The sequence below is a fragment of the Mesoplodon bidens genome, assembly GCF_964165515.1.
Source record: "Mesoplodon bidens genome assembly, chromosome: 2".
NCBI classification, from domain to species: domain Eukaryota; kingdom Metazoa; phylum Chordata; class Mammalia; order Artiodactyla; family Ziphiidae; genus Mesoplodon; species Mesoplodon bidens.
In genome coordinates, this window is record NC_138177.1 from 178,263,888 (window position 1) to 178,274,896 (window position 11,009).

The 11,009-nt window shown below is 54.9% G+C and overlaps 1 protein-coding gene across 1 annotated transcript in view; it reads right to left on the reverse strand.

Moving 5' to 3' along the window:
- The window catches only part of DISP3 (dispatched RND transporter family member 3), a 50,346-nt gene extending 48,315 nt beyond the window's left edge, over positions 1–2,031 (reverse strand). The window contains exon 1 of the mRNA XM_081226149.1: positions 1,875–2,031. The gene's annotated coding sequence lies outside the window, so the exon portion shown is untranslated. The remainder of the gene's footprint in view (positions 1–1,874) is intronic.
- Between the last annotated feature and the right edge of the window lie 8,978 nt (positions 2,032–11,009).

Below are 11,009 nucleotides of genomic sequence, written 5' to 3' on the forward strand. Positions count from 1 at the left end.
AGGGGCTTGCTGCGATTCCAGAACTGAGGAATCCTGGCCCCTCAGGGAGACTGTGAAGGATCTGTGTCATCTGGCTGTGGAGATTTTCCGGGGAAGGGGGCAGAAGCTCCCCATGGGGAGGAAGGTCAGACTTCCAAAGAGAGAGGTATGGGGGCGTGGATTCTGCAGGGAGCATGAAGTCAGCTGCCCCTCAGGGTCAGCTGTGGCCGCATCGGAGCAAAGACCGACTGGACCAGACCCAGGCTGCAGGAAAGTTGGGGAGAGAGTGCAGGCAGCTGGGAAAGAGGAATTGGGAAAGACAAAAGGTGTGTGTGTGTGTGTGTGTGTGTGTGTAAGATAAACATGGGGGAGGGGAACCGAGCAGGGAAACAAAGAGACAGAAAGTGCAAGCAAAGAATATGCAGAGAGACGGATGTGGACCTTGGTTGTAGGAGCTTTGTCTGAAGTAAGAAAGGGGAGCAGGCATGAGGGTGGTGAGCTGAGAAAAATGGGCTCTGAGCCCAATACCAAGATCCTGTAAGGCTGGGTTTCTGTTTGCCGCTTCCACTGGGCCAGGCTACTCCTTCCATTTGGCAGATATCCTGGTTCCTGACCAAGTCTGCACTGGGGTGGGGGGAGGGTTTTCTTTGTGACCCGCTGCTTCCCTCAAAGGGTGTGTGTGCATGGGGGGCGGGGAGGAGGGCTGAGGCTGAGGGAGGGAGCCTGAGCAGCTCTGTGAGTCACTGGGCATCCCTGCGGGCACCCAGAGGTGAGCTCTGAAGTCTGAGGCTCAGTCAGATGTCCAGAGACACCAGGACCTGAGTGAAGATACTGCTCGGCTTGCTGGTGCTTGTGGGAAGATCTGTGTTTGTTCACGTGCGTGTGGATCTTTGGATTGTTTGCGGGTAGACCTGTGTCAGTGTGGGCATGGACTGTGGGTCTGTGTGCTCTTGGGCCCGTGGGCACGTGCGCGGTGGGTGTGAGTCTCCGAGGCCGCCTCCAGGTGCTGTCCGCGGAACTGACCCCGGGCGTGGACGGGCGGGCACCTGCGCCCAGTCTCAAGAGGAACCTGGGGCCAACCGTGGAGCAAAGAGGGGCCGAGGAAAGGACGCCTCCTAGGAGGCGCCTTCCTAGCCCAGCTGCGGGCCCCCCAGGGAGTTTGGAAAAGTTCTCCCAGTGGCGGGGTTGCTCCCAGGAGTCGGCGCCCCTCGCGCCGAGAACCTGCCCCACACCCTCAGCGCCACCACTGCTGGCTGCCCACCCCATCTCCACACTCACTAGCGTTCTCAGCAGGGCCCGAAGACCCTCTCGTGCTCAGCTTCCAGAGCCTACCCGGTCTGCCCCGGAGCTCCCGCGCGCCCGGTTGGACCGGTTGCCAAGTTAACTGGGCCCCAGCACTCCGGGAAGGTCCCGTCGAGAGCATGAGTGCGCTAAGGTAGAAAGTGGATGGAGAGGAGGTCATTAATCTTTTCCAGTCCCCTCCCTGAGCTCCAGCTGGGGTGAGAGACTGATCCCGGGCGACTTCAGACTGATGCTCAACTTTTCCGGAATCAGTCATCCATCCGCAGGGACTAGCAGGGGACGAGAGGTCGGAAGCCTCGCCGTCTGTGGGCATCAAACAGGCTGGTGCAGACCCAGGCTGCTCGGGCCCCGCGGGGAGTTGGTAAGGAGCTGGAGCTCGGCCGCGGGGGGCTAGCTCTGGGCTCTGCCCGCCGCCAGCCGGCTTTCCCGGAGGGTCCGAGGCCCGCATCCCGGGCTGGCTGGACAGCGGGAGAACTTCACGTACAGAGCCGCGCAGGCCGGGGTGGGGGCGGCGCGGAGGGCTTGCCCCCCTCCTCCGAGCAATGCATCCCCATGCCCCGACCCGGATGGCGCCCAGCGGCCGTCGCACTCACCTCGGCTGGCCAAGCTGAGCTGGCTGAGCCGCGGGCGCGGGAGGGAGGCGCGCCGTAGGGGGCCGAGGGCTGCGGCCACCCTGCCGTGCGGACTTGTCCCCTCGCGGGAGTCGCAGGCAGAAGCTCTTCGGAGCTGCAGGAGGCCGGCTTTCCCCGCTCCGCTCCAGAGCGCACAGACCGTGCTCGCCCAGCTGTGTGTCTCGCTCCCCAGCGCGCACCGGGAGCTCGCTGCGCCGCCGCCGCCTTTTATTCGTCGCCCGCCTTTGTTTGGGTCCGGGCTCCTACCACGGGGCGTGGGGGTGTGCAGGGCAGGCTCTGGGGCCACACCGTCCCCCAGACCCTGGCGCCGCCGGCCTCCCCGCCGCCGGACTTTGAGTCAGTAGCCGGCGAAGGCTGGCGCTCCGCCGCTCCCTGCTGTCTCCAAAGCCCGCCGCCAGGCGCCACGGTGGCCGCCGCACCCCCTGCGAGAGCCGCGCTGTGGTATAGCCGGGCTCTCAAAGCCTGCGGGCGGGGACTGCGAGGGGCGCAGCGACCCCTGTGGGTCAGTCCCCGCCTCTGCAAACGGCCCTGACAGGGTCCCCTGCCCCGCCCCCCCTTTCCTAGATTCCCACCTGTCTCCTAGCCCGCTCTCCTCTCCCCGTCCGCCCGGCCTTGGCAGGCCACCAGCCTCCTGGACACTGGAGGGCATCCTCAGGTCTCCTCCGGAGGGAGCTGCCAAGCCCAGGCTCCTGGCGCCGTCCCTTCCTCCCATTTCCATTCATCTCTCTGGCACCAGAGCCCAGAGCCATGCCAGCTCCTGGGACCGGGCATCCCTCCAGCCTTAGTACACGGTCTGCCTATATCCCTGGTTCGCGGGCCACAAGGAGAAGGGGCCAGGGAGCCAAGGCTATTGCCTGGCTCATTTCTCTCCATCAGGAGAGAAAGACTCAGAGGACATTGGCATTGGTGTCACCCAGGGAGAGCCAAGGGGGATGCCTTGAAAGAGGACCGGTTGCCAGCCCCCAGCAGCCGGATGGAGGGGTTTTACATATAGAAGCCAGAACGAAGGGAGGCCATTGCTACTGTTGTGTTAGGGGTGAGCCAGGAGTTCACGATACCTCCTCAGTGTGTGCTGAGAGCAGATAGAGGAAATAGAGAGGGGGTCGAAATGCAAGCCCTGTCTCTAGGAAGTTCCCAGCTTACAGGGCAGATAGAAACACGAGTGAATTCTAAAATGAAACACCAGGCCCCATACCCACACACGGATGCTCAATCCATGCCGCAGCCCTTCTTTTTTTTTTTTTGCGGTACGCGGGCCTCTCACTGTTGTGGCCTCTCCCGTTGCGGAGAACAGGCTCCGGACACGCAGGCTCAGCGGCCATGGCTCACGAGCCCAGCCGCTCCGCAGCATGTGGGATCCTCCCGGACTGGGGCACGTACCCGTGTCCCCTGCATCGGCAGGCGGACTCTCAACCACTGCGCCGCCAGGGAAGCCCAGTCCTTCTTTTTAAAAGAGGAAAACTGAGTTGGGAGCACCTCTAACATGGAAGGGCTGAGTGGAGCTTCTGTTTGTTCCTCACCTTCCATCCCTGCTCCGTCTCTCTGGTTTGCAGCCCCTGGGAGCTGTTCCCAGTGGCTGGCTGCCAACCGGACACATGGATGTTTATGATTCTGGACGCCCTGAGAGCTCATCTATGCTGAAGCGAATGGCCCGAGCCGGTGTCCCTACCCTGGCACTCACTCCCTATGTACTCAAGATCGTCGTGGGAACCACTGCCAGGCTGGCCAAATCTATCAGGGAACTCCCAGTGGTCCCACCTGGCCTCGAAGACATTAGGGTTTAGGACAGCTCCTGTGTGAAGGGTGCCTCCCTGAGCTGTGAGCGGAGAGAGAGAGACAGGAGACCTTTCCCGAGAAGTGGAGAGTGCGTGTGTGACTGCCCCCAGATCAGAGGCCAAATCTGACACATGCGCACGGAGGAACAGACTCAGCATGGCCTTGAAAACGTCTAGTCTCTCTTGCCACATCCCAGGGGGAGGGCAGAGAACGTGGCACCATGGGAGAGGGTGGGAGGAAGGAGAACCAGGGGAAGGTTTGTTTATAAGGGAGACACAAAGTGTGTTTCCAAGTCCAGCTGAAAGCAAAGGGTTTTCTCTGCGGGCGAATGGCTTACAATTTTCCATTGGTTTGAAGGCTGCTTCCAGGAGCCTCCTCAAAGCTCTCCAAGGCTCATTCACTGTTCCTTGCAGTCAGACAAATCCACAGGGAGCGATACTGATGTGTTCCATGTGCCACCCTCAGCCCATGCCTGGGGACACAGCCCTCACTTCCCTGGGAACTATTTTTAGTGGATTTGGGTCCTAGCTTCATGCTGTCTAGCTGGTCATAGCTGTGGCCCCCTCAGCCACACCCTCCTTGGAGTCCTCCCTGGCCTCCTGGGACCTCCAGATGATCTCCAGTGGGGGCTGGGTTTGGCCCGCCCTTGATGTGGGATCTTCTGGGAACAGAAGGTTCAGAGGCAGAGGCCCAGTGGAGTAAGGAGGAGGTGGGAGTGTGGTTCCCAGGAACACTGGAAGCATGCAATTTTCTCAGGCCATCAGCGGGGTTTTAAAAATGCAAATGGAACTGGGCCTTTGAAATATGCCTGCCATAAAGTGGAACTGGTGGTGGCAGTGGAAGCTGGCGCCGGTGTGGAAAGTCACAAGAATCCCCCTCCTAGAGCCTCATCCTCGGACTCCCTGCCCTCTACTCCACGTTTTGCCTGCAGGAGAGAATGCCTGTTTACAGGGGCCTGGGAATGCTGGACTCAGAGAGCCCTGCCCAGCCTCGGGGCACCTCCCTGAAGCCTTCTTTCCCTCCAGGTGTTAATTAAAGATGACTCCGATAGTCAAATGATCCACCCAACTGCAGGGCTGCAGAGAATGAGATTCTGCGTTCCCCTGGCCCCCCACTCTAGTGATGTCTGTTGGAGGTTCTTCCAGGGTCTGAGTTAAATGTCTCTTGGTGCCGATAAGCTGCTTCCCCTGTTCTCTGTCTTCACGACTAACTGAAAGGCCTTCTTCTGTAAGAAGTTGGAGCTATAAAGGGCTGCTTTGTCCTTAGCTCTTATCCCTTTATTTCTATTTTCTCTCCAACCATGTCTGAAGCAGAGCCTCTGAGCCCAGCATCTGATTCCACTACTCCCAGTAAAGCCATATTTCTGTTCCATTCCTTAGCAGCTATGTGACCATGGGAAAGTCACTTCACCTTGCTGAGCCTTAATCATCTCATCTATAAAATGGGGATGGTAAAAGTACCTTTCTCACAGTAGTGGCTATAAAGAGTTTACTAAATGAGATAGTCTCAGTGAAAAAATAGTATTTAGCACAGTGCATGGCACAAACCAAGCTCTAAATAAATATTAGCTGCTGCTTTTTCTTCTCCTTCTTTCCCTCCCCTCCCCCTCCCCCTCCCCTCCCCCTCCTCCTCCTCCTTCTTGCCTGTTGGGCAAGAGTGACCTACAGGTGACCATAATACCTCTCACTTCTTTGCCCCACCCCTGGTGAGGGGGACTGTGTACAGATCAAGTCCTCCCACTAAATGTTTAAGCAGCTAAGGGAAAGAGTATATGGTGACGGATGGGGTGTTTATTTTTAACAGTGCAGTAGATGAAAGCAATTTCTCCATTGTCCCCCCATCAAGGAATAGAGTAACTATATTTATAGGTGTTTCCCTCTTCAGTCTGCTAACACACTGAGTTTGGCACCAACCCAAAGAGATTAGAGGTTTCCCTCTAAACTCACCTCCTCCAGGATGCCCAGAGGCAAGTGAACCGGGGTGTGCTATAAAGAGTTCTAGATTTAGGAAACTGAGTTTGATTTTTCTATGTGTCGTTTTTTACCTGTATGACCTTGGGCAAGTCACTTCATTTCTCTGAGACTCAGTTTCCTCAACTGCAAAATGGGAGTAATAATGAACTCTGCCTATAATACTGCAATTATCTTTTCAGCTGAGGTGGAGCACAGATTTATAGGTAACAGTTAGGTAATTAGTCATATATATAGTTATATATAGTTGGAGAGCCATATGCTAGATAGAATGAACAATCCCTGTTTCCATGACTTTCGAGATCGATTGCTCATCATGTGATATAATGGACGCAAAAGAGCTCAGGAAACTTGCCCGAGTTCATGGTGAATGAATTTCTGACTCCAGGTCGTGTAGCAAGTCAGTGGAATAGTTTGGGTTGGACCCAGGCCTCCTTCAGTCTCGAGCTTCTCCCAAGACAGCATCTTTCCTCTCCCCAGCCCCGTTCTCCCTGAAGTTCCGTTCAGGAGGTGAGTGTGAGTTTATGGGGGGGGGGGAAGAGGATAGAGGGGCCAATAATTCAAGAGAAGAAAAAGAGGTCTGGGGAAAGGTGATGGGGCCAGGCTGGGGTGGGGCTGCTGCAGACAGGGCCTGGGGGAGGCTGGGCAGGTGGCAGCCCCTCACTCCTGCCTCTCCAGACTTTCGCAAGCAGCAGGCTTAGCACTCCTTTCCCAGCCTTGCCTGCCTCCTCCAAGGAAGCAAGCAACTTATGCCAGAGTGAATACAATCCAAGTTATTAACTGCCTGCAACAATTAGCCCCAGCGCCTGGGCCTGCTGACACCTCGGCTTGGAAAGAGGGAGCCAATTACAGCATCATCAGTGTTCAGGCTGCCCCATAATCCTCTCCCAATGCGCCGTCCCCTCATTCCCCAGCCATGTTTCTAGAGGCCTTTGCTCTGACTTCAACATCTGGAGAAGACCAAGTAGAGGCCTTCAAGAGTGAAAGTGAGTGAGGGGTTAGACCCCAAGGGGCATTGTACATAGCGGGGTTAACGCACTGGCAGGGAAGAGCAGGACCCTGCCAAAGATCTGGACAGCGTGGCATTAGCCAGAGACTGTCTCATTTTGAGGGAGAAAGGATAACCTCCAGGTTGTGGGTTTTAAGTAGATTCCGTGCGGGTTTATTGTTAGAACTGGCTTGAAAGGGAGAGGTCAGAAATACCCCAAAAGTTCTCATTTAAATCCCAGCTCAGTCACATACTAGCACTGTGGCTTTGGGAAAATCCTTTCATGTCTCTGAGCTCATTTCCTTACGTCTAAACTGGCCACAGTGGCCACACCTCCCTAAGGAGGGAGATACTGCACAGAAGCACATAGCAGCACAGCTAGTGGCACAGAGTGAACTGGAAATAAATGGTAGCTATTGTGTTCTATATGGAAGGAGCCCTGGAAAGAGATTCTATGCTTCCTGTGAGTTTCCTTTCCCTTGACAGGGGAGTGGAAGTGTGGGGCAATGGGGAATGAGGTAGATGGGGAGTCGGGAGACCTGGATGCTGACCCCAGGTTTGCTACAACTTACAGTGTGGTCTTGGTGCCCTTTCCACTCTGGCCTCTTGTTCCAACCTGACAAATGAGGGCATGAGACTAGATGAGCTCTAGAGCCCCTCTAACTATGATTTTCCAAGAGAGTGTGGGTCGAGGGAATGCGTGTAGGGTAGGTAGGAAGCTGTGGGGAGTATGGAATCCCCAATTTTTCAAGAGGGTGAATGGCAGCAATGGTAAACGTGATGGAACTGCCAAAAGAACATGAAACCAGTTACACAGTCAAGCCTAGAGTCTGTTGGTTCTGCATCAGTAAAAGAAACCACATACCTTTGATCAAGACAGGAAAAAAAAGATCAGTGCCTGGTTCAGAGCTCCTGGGAGAGGCTGAGTAGAAGTCCCCAGTGCAGTTCTTGTCTTTGGGGATGTTTTAGAACAATAGACAGCGGCTGAGGACATCTTCCAAACACCTGAGCCATAGTTGAGGCAAGGGCAAAGGGATGAGGACATTTTGGCCCCTTGGAGGTGGTGTGACGCTCATTGTCAGGAGTGCTGAGGCTCAAGAATAACTCAGCTACACCTGACGGAGGTTTCTGAGTACCCAGGGGGGCTGCCCAAGCATTAGAGGGTGGGGTCATGTATAGGGAGGTGCACCAGGAATACCGAAGGCTCCTGATGCACCTGCCTGTGTGTGAGCTCTTCCATGACTCAGCATGGAATGCCAGCCCCATCTTCCTACCCTTTCCTGCCCTTTTATCCCTCTGGCCTTGGCTTCCTGGCACAAGCTGGTCAGCAGCTCCCCCTGCCCCTACCAGCCTGGCTGTCCCACTGGTGCCAGCTTTAGCACTGACCATCAGGCTCTATCTGGGCCTCTGCAGTGACAGCAAGAAAGAGCTTTTCTGGCATTTTCCGTCAGGAATCTGTGCAGCTCTGATGGGCTGCCCCAGCGCCAGCTCCTATTCTAGCACATCCAGTGTGGGCAGGGCAAGGAACCTTCCATGCCAGAGAACTCGTGGCTGGGGTCCTTGAGCTGGAATGAAGGGCTGGTAGACAGATCATCAGTGCCCAGGCCATTGAAATACATCTTGGGCACCAAGGGATTCTGCTAACAACATCAGCACCAATAATAACGAATGGCTCCATTTATTGAGTACCAGGCCTTGTACATGCATCACCTCATTTAAACTCACCCCATGAAGTGAGTCCTCTTATCATCCTCATTTCCAGGCGAGGAAATTGAGGCCCAGAGAATAAGCTCCTTTAGGTCACACAGCAGGTAAGTACTGAAGACTCAACCCTAGGCAGTTAGATTCCATAGCTCAAGTTCTTTACCACGTTCTTATTCTCATCTTACAAATGGAAAACTTGAGAGTTGGGGAGGATAAGGGACTTGGTTAAGGTCACAGAAAGTCAGCCATGGAGAGGGTTCGAACCAAGGTTTAGCCTGACGTCAAAGATACTACGTTTGGGGCTTTCCTGGTGGCGCGGTGGTTGACAGTCTGCTTGCCAATGCAGGGGGCACGGGTTCGAGCCCTGGTCTGGGAAGATCCCACATGCTGCGGAGCAACTAGGCCCGTGAACCACAACTACTGAGCCTGCGCATCTGGAGCCTGTGCTCCACAACAAGAGAGGCCGCGATAGTGAGAGGCCCACGCACCGCAATGAGGAGTGGCCCCTGCTTGCCGCAACTAGAGAAAGCCCTCGCACAGAAACGAAGAGCCAACACAGCCATAAATAAGTAAGTAAGTAAATAAATAAATAAATAAATGTTTAAAAGGCAGAATTCCTTTTCTAAAAAAAAAAAAAAAAAAAGATACTACGTGTATCTTCTCTACTCTACGGCTCCCTGATGAACTTGGGCCCTGTTAAGATACCACTCTCAGAGACCCCTACTGTGGCACTTAGGTCTTATCCTAGGTCTAAAACACAACAAAACTCACCTCCCGATTCATCCTTAGGGAAGTCACTGCCTCTCTCTGTGAGCCCCAAACTACCAAAAAAAAAAAAAAAAAATCCTAAGACAGAGCTTACATTCCAATCTGAGAGTTGTTTTGTCTGATGAGATTCTCCCACACACACTAGAAGGGCTATCCAGCAAAATGGCAGGACAGTTCCCAGGACCCAGGAGGGCGGGGTCATACCTAGACCTTCCAGGACAAGATGAAGGGGCCAAGGTCTCTGGCTGTGGACACATCATGGGATTGACATCCCTTGATCCAAAATGCCACGTCATCTCCTAGCTTCTCCTTTACCACTGGGGAGACTGAGGTCCAGCGCAGCGATCGCAGTGGTGTGGTTGCCTCCTGACAGAACTGTCCTCTTGGCCACCCCTCCAAGGCCTCTGTGTCCTTCATGACACTGCTGGGTCCTCATTTTGCAGCTGGGCACGTCTGGGGACAGCTGTTCTTGCTAGCATCCAGGGCCACATCTGACAGATGTGGCAGGAGGATGCAGGGGGAATGCGTGAGTAGGCTTAATGGCCACACGGGGAGTAGACCGGGCCAGGCTGGCATGGCTGGGTGTGTCTGGGGGTGCAGACGGATGGCGTGTTCGCTTACTCCCCCCTCCTCCTCTCTCTCCTCCTCTCCCTCCTTGTTTTCTTTCCTATCTCTCCCCCAGCACCCCCAAACTCCCCGCCTTTCCTCCTCTACATGTCTTCCTTCCCTTGATAATGGCCACAGTAAACATATATTGAGCACTTCCTGTGTGGCAAGCCCATACCAAGTGTTTTACATGCACCATATTCTTTCATCTTCATGATAGCCCTTGGAGAGTAATTATTTCCCTTTTGAGGAAAATATGACTCAGAGAGGTCAGGGTTTGTAAGGCCCAGCTGACTTCTGAGCCCACATGCTCCTCTCCTTCTGCTCTGCTGGGGACACTGGCACCTCATCGCATGTAGGGCAAGAGGGCCAGATGCGGTGCCATCTGCTGATTGATTGACATTGACTGGATTGATTGGCAAATGCTTTTTTCCTCTTGATTTTCCTTTAAAACTCTAAGCTGATTTCATCTCCCTCCCTGAACTGTTCCATTCTCTGTACCTTCTCATCCTTCTATTCCCAGTGTATATTTGGGCAGCCCAGGGTCAGCCTATGAAGGTCCTGAATCTAGGCCTTGCCCTCTCCTGGGCCTGGTACGGGAGGGCTGGGGAAGCCGGGAGAGCTCTCGGGGCTTCCAGGAAGCCCTGATGACACCGGCTACTCCCTGCGGGAGAGTCTGCTGCTCCACGGCCCCACGCTTCCCCACTGCCTGCACGACACAGTCCTGACCCTGAATATGGCACTCAAGGCCCTCTCTCCTCAATGGCCTCTCTCCAACCTGGTCGACTGGCCGTCCACTCCTCAACCCCAGCAGCCCTGACTCGGTCGTAGCTGAAGAGCTAGCCCTTCATCACTCAAGCACACCAGGCTCCTTTGTGTCTCTCAGCTTTGACTCACATCCCTCCCTCTGCCTGAAGCATCACTCATACTCAATGCCAAACTCATCCCTTCCATGATGAGGCCACTCCCAAACCTACCCTCATCCTTTCCCCTAAAGAGTCTTCAACTCTCTCTCTTCTTTGCTCCTAGAATGATTTCACACATCTATTTCTGCATTTGTCACAGTCTGACTTGTTTTCTATATAGAGTGTTGTGTGAGCATGCGTGGAGTGCAAGGTTGCGTGAAGATGCCACAGGGGGCCGCTCCCCAGACTGAGGCTGGGGGCAGGCAGGGGCAGATCATGAGAAGCAGCAGAGCTTGGAGTTCTGGGACCATCTCTACCGGGACCTGGATGCTGAGCTCAGAAGTCAGAGTCAGACATTCTTCTGCTCATTTTAGAGATG